We start from the raw sequence: 10,504 nt of genomic DNA, 5'->3' as shown, positions 1-10,504 counted from the left end.
GATTAGCTGGATCCCCAGAGGGCTCATAAGATGCTGTACCACAGTGGGCACAAATGCCTTTTATAGCCAGGCTGATGCAGACTCCCCAAAATCCAAACATGGGGAGACAGGCTCCCTTTTGGCAAAGGACTTCCAGAGAGACTCATCAATGCTTTCAATGTGGTAAAGTAGAGCATCTGAAAGCTCATTGTTGGCATAGAGACAGAGTGAGAAAACAGGGAGGAAAAACAAGACCCAAAACCCCATGTCCAAAATGCAACAGAGGCTTCCATTGGGCCTCAGAATGTAGACTGATTCAGGGAAATGGGATGAGGGGCCCAGCCCCAGGGCCCAAGACAAAAAACACTTGGGGCATGATGGCAGCCAATGGTACACCCAGAGAGTGCCTAGAAGTCCAGTACCCAAAAATGACCAATCAGCCAGGAAGCCATATGGTGGGAGAAGGGGATTACACAATCAACCAGCCAGAAAGCAATCTGATGGGAGAAAGGGCTTACACAATCAGTCAGTAAGGAAGCAACCTGATGGGAGAAAGGGATTACAATTGGGAAGAATACAGTTGTATGCAGCTAGGACAACTGAGATACCCCCTGGAGAGGTGAAATCTGTTCCTCTCCAGACTTTGGATCTCTTGCCTCCAGGCACAGTAGGCTTGACCATTTCACCTCCTGAGAGTATGTACAAAACAGTGTACATCCACACACTAATATAGGAAACTGGGGAATGTGTAGATAATATCCCAGTCACTAATACAGGTAGACAATGTGTGACATATCAATCAGGAGAAGTAGTAGCATCAGGTTTACTAATACAGACTCCTAATAAGAAATCTGGTGATAGTTGCCAGATTCTAACTCCAAGCAAAAAAAAAAAAAAAAAAAAAAAAAATCCAGGAATATACTGGACAGCAGCTGTGACAGCTGACCGACCTATGCTCACTATCTATATAAATGGCATACAGTTAGAAGGATTGGTAGACACAGGTGCAGATCATACATCATTAGAGGTGCCACCTGGCCCAGTCACTGGCCAAAGATTAAGGCAGACACCTACATGTCTGGCATAGGGGGATCAATAGCAGCTGAAGTTAGTGCTACCCCTTTGAGATGGATATTTGAAGGTGAAACAGGAGTTTTTACTCCCTTTATAGTTGAAAAAATCCCCATCAATCTGTGGGGAAGAGACATTTTACAACAATTAGGATTAAAAATGAGTACCTCAGGTTTTTAGGCAGGGCTGCTGTTGAAGTCCTGCCAACACTTTCACCTGTTCCTATCCAATGAAAAACTGATACACCAGTGTGGATAGAACAGTGGCCCTTAGGTAGCAATAAAATTCAGGCCTTATTAGATATGGTACAGGAGCAGCTTGGCCAAGGACACCTACAACCTTCTCTAAGTCCTTGGAATTCCCCAGTGTTTGTTGTAAAAAAGAAATATGGAAAATGGAGGATGTTGACTAATTTAAGAAAGGTAAATGAACTATGAAACTATGGGAACTCTTCAGCCTGGGCTTCCATCTCCTACTCAGTTGCCTAGAGAATGGCCTCTTTGGGTTATAGACATTAAGGATTGTTTCTATTCTATCCCTCTGGATAAGGAGGATATGAAAAGATTTGCCTTTTCAGTGCCCAGCATTAACTTAGCTGAGCCTTATAAAAGATATGAATGGACAGTGTTGCCACAGGGAATGAAAAACAGCCCTACTATGTGTCAAATGTATGTTGCTGCTGCTCTTACTCCAGTAAGAAAAGTATTTCCAAAATTAAGGTTATTACATTACATGGATGATATATTGGGATGTCCACCTGAGGAACAAATGTTAGAAGCATGTGTACAAAAGACCATGGTAACACTAAGATATTACAAATTGCACATAGCTCCAGAAAAAATTCAAAGACATGCTCCTTTTCAATATTTAGGATATCAAGTATATCCTAAGGTGCTTACAGTACAAAAACTTTCCTTAAGAACAGAGAAGCTAAATACCTTAAATGACTTTCAGAAATTGATAGGAGATATCCAATGGATGCGTCCAGTGTTAGGCTTGACTATCTATCAATTGCAATTATTATATGACATTTTAAGGGAAGACAGTGGTTTAAACTCACCAAACCAGTTTACAAAAGAAGCTCAAGAGGCTTTGAGAGAAGTTGAACTGGCTTTTTCCAATGTGGTTGAAAGAGTAACTCAAAAACCCTTGGAAATATCAGTTTTTGCTACACAAGAGACACCCACAGCAGTCCTTCATCAAGGAGATAGTGTGATAGAGTGGGTGAAACTCCCGGCACAACCAGAGCAAAGCCTTAATCCTTATCCAGTGCTTTTGGCTAGAATTTTATTAAAGGCCATTAGGCGAGCAGTACCATTATCTGGGATAAGACCTGACAAGATATACACCTTTTATACTAATGCACAAATTAATGTATGCTGTGAAACCATCCCAGAATGAAATTTTACTGGCCATGGATCCAAATTTTGCACACGGGTCTCCATTAAAGATAACCAGACTATTACATAATTGGCGATGGATTCTTGAAGAGAAGGTTTCTAAAGTTTCTCTTAAAGGACCAACTATCTTTACAGATACATCCAAACATAATATTTGTGCTGTATACTCTCATGACTTAACTATAAAGACAGTAGTCAGAACTCCTTTTCAGTCCACTCAGCAGAATGAATTGTATGCAATCATTCTAGCTCTTACTTATTATCCAGGAGATATAAATATAATATCTGATCTGGCCTATTCAGTAGGTGTGGTACAAAGAATTGCCACAGCCCAATTAAAATTTGTAACCTCTAATATATATCAGCTCTTCAAGGAACTTCAAGAGCAAGTGAGAAAGCATCCAGGTAAGATTTATATTTTGCATGTCCACTCTCATAGTGGACTTGCAGGCCCAATTTTTGATGGTAATTCAAAGGCAGATAGCCTTCTAACTATGCTGGCTAATACTCCTTTATTTCAAGAAGCCCCAAAATCTCATTTTAAATATCATCAGGCTGCTCAAGATTTATGTTTGCAATTTGGAATAACAAGAGAGGAAGCAAGGAGCATAGTAAAAGCCTGTACAGCTTGCCTTCCTTTCCACGCTCCTACACTGCCTCCAGGAAAAAACCCTCATGGTTTGAGACCCAATGAAATTTGGCAAATGGATGGTGACCCATTATAAATCTTTTGGTTGTCTGTCTTTTATCCATGTTGTGGTAGACAGTTTTTCAGGATTCCCTTTTGCAATACCAGCAGCAAAAGAGACAGCCTGAGTGGTCACTGAATTCCTTATACAAGCATTTGCAATTATGGGTGTGCCACAAGCCATAAAAACAGACAATGGACCTCCATATACTTCTAAAGATTTTGCACACTTTTGTGCACAGTATAAGATTTTACACACCACTGGCATATCCTTTATAATCCTCAAGGACAGGCAATAGTAGAGAGGAGAAACAGAGACATTAAGACGCTCCTCCAAAAACAAAAAAGGAGTCACAGGTAACCCTAGAGAACTTCTAAATCTAGCTCTTTATACTATTAATTTCTTGATTTTTGACAAAGATGCACTGGCTCCGGCAGATAGGTTTTATAACCCACTGGAAGGGCAGTGTCCAGTGCGAGCAGCTCCACTATCTTTAGATAATCGTCAGGTGATGTGGAGAAACCCAGAAAGTGGTGAATTGAAGGAACCAGATAAGTTAACTGCTTGGGGAGAGGGTTTGCTTATATTTCCACAGGTGGAGAAGGAATTAGATGGGTGCCAATGAGCCGTATTTACCTTGTCCATCGGAGGGAGACAGAGCAGACCCTTGAAACGAAGGAGAAGACCTAAGAAACATTGAATGGTTCCTTTGCTGACTGTGCCCACCACTGAAAGAGCATGGCAGTTATGGTGTTTGACTCATAGACATCATTGTTGGACTTCAAAACCCTCAAGAATCATTGAATAAGATTGTTGTAGGACTTCAGAAACCTCAGGAATCATTTTCTGAGAAATGATAAGACTGTTGTAGGACTTGAAACCCTCAGGAATCATTGGATTCTCCGAGACATGATAAGATTGTTGTAGGACTTCAGAACCCTCAGGAATCATTGGATTCTCTGAGACATAGGACTTGAAAACTCTCAGGAATCATTCGATTTTCTGAAAAATGATAAGACTGTTGCAGGACTTTAAAAACTTGCAGGGATCATTGGATTCCCTAACACATAAAAAGACTGTTGCAGGACTTCAAAAACTTGTGGGGATCATTGGATTCCCTGACATGTGAAGCAATGGACAATAGATTAGTTTTGGACTATCTCTTGGCTGCTGAAGAAGGCGGATGTGTGACTGTTGTTTACATACCTTCCTCTAGGACTTCTGGAAATCTCTTATAAGACCATATTGATTTATATTGTTTGTCATATCACTACTTGCATATACAATTCATGTCTATTGCAACACATTGAGCCTGTACTGACTGGGGGGGGAGGGGAGAGTCATCACTAGTAGCCTGTGCGTTATTGCTATGTGCTCATGTAACACCTCTCATGCTGATGGGTTTGTGCATACCTGTTTCTAATAAGAGCCTTCAGCCCAGAAACCCGCTAGCAATCCCCACTTCCCGTTGGTGCTTTTCATCTCCCTTGCTGAGATGTCAGGGAGGGCATGATCATCTCCTTTTTAGTGCTTTCACCTCCCTTCCTGAGAAGTCAGAGGGGCTATGATCACCTCCTTTTTGGTGTTTTCACCTCTTTTCCTGAGAAGTCAGGAAGGGCGTGATCACCTCCTTTTGGGGGTTCTCACCATCCTGAGAAGTCAGGGATGGCATGACCACCTGTGTTTTAAAACAAAAGAAAGCGGGAGATGTAGAAGGCTGGAACTATGCACTGAGATCGGGATTGCCAAGCGCTTGAGGCTAACTTCTGATTGGATGATACTCTATGGGCATATGCTTGGGAAATGGTCCTTTCCACAATCCATACTGGCTCAATGATTGATGTATAGAGGACTGTAGGAGAGACTAGGGGGTGGAGTAAAGCTAGCCAGAGACACACTCTTGGTGGTAGACGAGGGAAGGTGGTCGAGGAGATTCTGCTTCCATCCTGTTCAATCCAGTGTCTGAGGACCGAGAATAAAGATTGAGGACTTTTGCTTATCCTAACTATGGCTGATTCTGAGGTGTCTTGGGTGCTAACGGGGTCGTCACAGGCAAAAGATATGAATCTTGGTAACTGAAAGGATGGGGATAATTTCAAAAGAAAAGTAGAATTTTCAAAGAAGGAGGAAATTTGGAGGATTTGGAGGAAAAAATGAGTCCAATTTTAGATATGTTGAGTCAAAATGTCTATGGGACTTAAAGATATAAATGTCTAATAGTTGGTTGTGCCAAACTGGAGATGAGGAGGCTAGGGCAAGAAATAAAGATAGTATGAAATCTGCAAAGTCATAGTAATTGAAAACATGTGTGCTGCTAAAATCACAAAACGAGGGTTGAGAGAAGAAAAAGGTTCAAGGATATAGCCACAGTGAAGTGGCAAGATATAGACGATGATCCAACAAAGGAGACTGAGAAAGAGCTGTCACATAAGGAGGAAGAGAACCAAGAAATAATAGTTATAGAGTTTGCAGGAGGAGAAGACTGTTGACAATGCCAAATGAAGCAGGGAGGTCAAGAATTATTAGATTTGAGAGAAGTCACTGGATTTGAAAATTTAAAAGAGACCAATAAACAACTTTGGGGAAAGCAGTTTTCACTTGAAGGACAAAATCTGAAGCAGATTGGAAAAACTTGAGAAGTATCAGGAAGAAAGTGGAGACAATTAGTGTTTAGTAGACTACTTATTAAAGGCATATATCCATAAAAGGGTAACATCAAGTGAGGTTTTTTGGTGTATGCAATGATGTGATGTAGTAGAAAGACCACCAAATGGGAAATCAGGAACCAGGGATCCAATTTTGTTTCTGTCACACAGCTGTGTTGAGGCTGCAAATTTTACTTATTTCAACAACTTGATGAAACAATAAAATTAGAAGGTTGGACAAGATCATCTCAAAAAACCCTTCTAAGCTCAAACAGTTACAATATGTACACACAAATATACACATTTGTATATATATGTTTCCTCATCTAGGATAGACATCTAGACCAAGACATACATTTTTGCTAGTATCAGGTTGCCATGGTCTCATTCAGAATCTTGAACTCTGCCTTTTGCTCACCCCAGTTCTGATTGGTGAGTCCTTTGTCCTATTTTGCTGAAATCTGGGTCTCCCCAACTGTCACTTCCTGTTATGTCCTTCCTACTCTTGTACAGATATTCTTTCCCCACTCCGTCACTCTTTCTACTATCCATTAATACATTGTCTTTCCCCAATATAACGTAAGATCCTTGAGAGCAGGGATTATTTTGCAAGTACTTGTATTTTCAGTATTTATAATTTTCCTCTCACATGGTAAACCTTGAATAAAATGTTCTGTCTATGAACCATGTTTCTGTATGTGATGATTTCTACAAGTGGAATGGGTGAATGAGAACAATTTGTTCTAAGGACCATGAAGGTGACTGATGTGGATGTGTGAAATACTTAGAACTTGGTCAGTTATCAAACACTTCAAGATCATCCATGGCACCTCTGGCCATCACCAGTCACTTTGACTTTTGTTTTGTCCCTGGACTTCAGTGACAGTAGAAGAGTGAAGCTGATGAATTTTTGCAACTCTGCCTCACTTAAATCCAATTCACGCACAAGCTTTTAAGACATTACCCTATGATGTCATTGGTCCTCTTCAAAAACCAAGGACAAATAACAACAATCTATCTCTATCTAAAAATCTCTATGTCTATTATCAATCTATTTTATATATCTGCTTATATTTATCTAAAATCTAGTTCTACCCATTATCTATCTCTATCATCTAATGTACTTATCTATGTATCTATGTCCAATTATTTTAACAAAGAAGTTTATTTTACTTATAAAAAGTCTTTTATGGTTCCCCTAGTTAGTGTTCTCCATTCCCCAAATTACTTTATATACATGTAATGGGAGTACTTTGATCAATTTTGCTAAACTATACATACTTTTTACTGAGATAATAGGATATTAACTTTTATTGTAGCAGATGAATAAGGGATATCCCATGTCTAATATACATATTATACATTGAATGCATATGTGAGAGTTTTCATTTAGGGAGATAGACACAAGCCAAAGCTGATCTTTGTTTTGGAGATTTCCTTGGGGTTCTACTCTAGGAATAGTGGGTAAGAATGAAAGAAACTAAAACCCTTTGGGGTTAAACTCCAGGATCAAACCAGATTTGTGTAAACTCAAAGTCCTTAGGCTACAAGTGAAATATTTTGTATTTTCTTATATGTCTAACCTGGGATACATGTGTATATGTATTCTCTCCCTGCCAGTAAAATTTTAATATTCTCTCTCTCTCTCTCTCTCTCTCTCTCTCTCTCTCTCTCTCTCTCTTTCTCTCTCTCTCCTCTTCCTCCTCTGTCCTTCTTCCTCCTCCTCTGTCCTTTCTCCCTCTCCTCCCCCCTCTCTCCCCTCTCTTTTTCTTTCTGTTGCATCTTTCTGTCTCCTCTCTGTTTCTATCTCTCCCCTTTCTATCTTTGTCTCTATCAGTTTATTTCCATCTCTCCATCTATCTCTATTACTATCCCTGGAACATACTTTGATTGGTACTCAGTGCTTGTTGAATTGAAAATAATCTTCAATCCAACATGTGACATTAACTCATTTGTCAAATGAATTAAATACAATAATCTTTAAGATCCAAGTTGTAACATTCCATAATATTTTCAGAAATTTTATGAAGAAATGTATCCATCTTTGCCAATTATAGACTACTGTTCCTCATAGATTCAGGAAAATTTCTTGTCAATATTATCTTCTGAGGGAAACTGTGAGCTTGTAGCAGTCTTTTAAAAATGGAAAGAAGAGGAAAAGCAATAGGGAGAGAATGAGAGGAGAGAAAAGGGGGAAAGAGAAGAAAAGGGGAAAGAAAGAGAAAAGAAGCCCAATTGCTATTTACTTTTCAATAAAGAGGGAGCTGGGAAAAACAACAACCTTGTTTTTGAGTTTCCAATAAGATCATGTACATTCCCAAAGGAATAACTACACAGAGAGAGAATGGGTAGAAGGAGGAAGGTGAGTGAGACAAAGAGACAGAGGAGATTGTTACTTTCCTCTATCATTTATTGAACACTGAGAGCATATTCCTGGTGGTGTGAGACAGAACAAAGCAAGGTCTCCATCCCATGGAATTTAAGATCTAATTTAGGGAAAGAATTCAGTTTTTGGATACAATACTCTTGATACCTAAAGAGTGTTTAGAAAGGTGTGAGAGACTGATAGATTGTCTTTCTTCCCATTTGATTTTCAAAAGGATTGGGAATGGTATTGTGTAGAGGCTGGAAGGTGGCAAGGGAAGGGTGTTTCTGAAGGAAATTTGCCAGGTAAAAAAATGATCAAGTGATAGATGTGAAGAAGGTAAAAGAGAACTTCATAAAAGTATGATGGGAGGAGACTGATCACTGCTATCTATTGGTTGAGTGTGAAGAGTGGTATTAGAATAAGAATGGCCAAGTGTAACTAAGGGATTGTAGGCAGTGTCTTGTGGGAATTAAGGATGGGAGATAAGAGCAGAAAAAAGACAAAGAGAGAAATGTGGTCTGAGAGAAATAGGAAATAATTTAAATCTTCCTCCCCCCCTTCCTTCTTCCCTCCCTCCCTACTTCTCTCTCTTCCTGTTTTCCTTCTTCCTTCCTCTCTTCCCTTCTCTCTCCCTCCCTTTGTCCTTCCCTCCTCCCTCCCTCCCTCCCTCCCTTTCTTCCTTTTCCCCTCCCTCCTTCCCTTCTTTTTCCCTCCTTCCTTTCTCCCCTTCCCTTTACAGTATTCAAAGACTTTATATGACAAAGATGTCAAAGCAAATTTTAGGGTCGGGTCAAAGTATAACCAAGGAAACCATCAATACTCTCAGTTTATATGTTATCATCTAGAAAACAGATGACAAAAAGATTATTGACTGAAGAAGGAGAAAAAAGCCCTGGGCTTAGTGGAAAAAAAAATGCTGTTTTAGTTAAATTATCTACATTTAACTCTATTTTAATAGGAAATCCAAGATTGGATCTTGAAATTATAGCAAATCCATACGAAACAATGCTGAAATGCTAGATGAGATGGCTACTGTTAAAAACAGAAGTTGAATTTCAAAGTCTGACTCTTTTTATACAGCAAAATAACTGTTTGGACATGTATACATATATTGTATTTAACTTATACTTTAATATATTTAACATGTATTGGTCAACCTGCCATCTGGGGGAAGGGATGGGAGGAAGAAGGGAAAAAGTTGGAACAAAAGGATTTGCAACTGTCAATGCTGAAAAATTATCTATGCATATATCTTGTAAATAAAAAGCTATAATAATAAAAAAATACTATAGAAAAAAAGCAGAAGTTGAACCATGAAATGGATAAACAAACATTAAAAGAAGGGAACCTGTTTGTACTAGTTACTCTCCAGTAGGATTTAATTCCATTTAAAAATCTTTTGTGTCTTCATTTTCCTAATTTCCCCCAGTGCTTCCCTAGAACCTTTCCCTTTTCTGTTCTTTATTTAACAGTTGCTAGTTGCAGGATCTTAAGCAAAAAATTCATCTGTTTGGGGCTTATTTTTACTATCAGTAAATGAGAAGGTTGAACTAGATGATCTCAAAAACCTTCTATTTTAAAAATTCTGTGATGTGTGTGTGTGTGTGTGTGTGTGTGTGTGTGTGTGTATGTGTGTGTATCTATTTCTTCATCTAGTACAGACATCTAGACTGGTACACACATTTATACTAGTATCAGTTTTCTATGGTTTTGTTACATGCTCTAAGTGAATAAAGTAGAAAGCCTTAAAGTCTATCCTATCCTTCTTTCTAAAATGTTCTTGCTCCTCATCTGCTCCTATTAGCTTTCTTTGGTGGAGGGAATCTTTTCTATACAAAACTCAATTGTCTTGTTTCTATTTGTATTTGCAGAATTTATATTTTGCCTGGAACATAATAAACTCTTGTTAAAATGTTCTCTTTATGTACAATGTCTCTGCATGTAAAGACTTCCCCTGGTGGAATGGGCAGATAAGAATAATTTGGTCTAATGGCCATGAAAGAAGCAGTGAGGTCATCTACTGCATCCCCAGGCCATTACCAGTCATCTTGATTTTTGCCTTGCTGCTGGATTTCCACGACTAAAAGAGAGAATAGGACTGGCAACTTTGTACAATTCTGCCTCATTTGAATCCAATTCACAAGCATGTCAAGAAATTATCTTGTGATGTCACTGGGATGAACAATAACACAACTCATCTGAAACCCCATTTTCTAGAGGAAGTATTTCCCAATCTCTCTTAATTCTTATGCCTTTTAATTATTTTCCTTTTTTTTCTTTTATATGGTTTGTTTTTTACATACTCATTTGCTTATTCTCTCTTATTAGATTGTAACTCCTTGAGGACATGAA

This window comes from Sarcophilus harrisii, chromosome 1, assembly GCF_902635505.1.
Source record: "Sarcophilus harrisii chromosome 1, mSarHar1.11, whole genome shotgun sequence".
In the NCBI taxonomy this organism is placed as follows: domain Eukaryota; kingdom Metazoa; phylum Chordata; class Mammalia; order Dasyuromorphia; family Dasyuridae; genus Sarcophilus; species Sarcophilus harrisii.
This window is presented reverse-complemented; position numbering follows the sequence as displayed.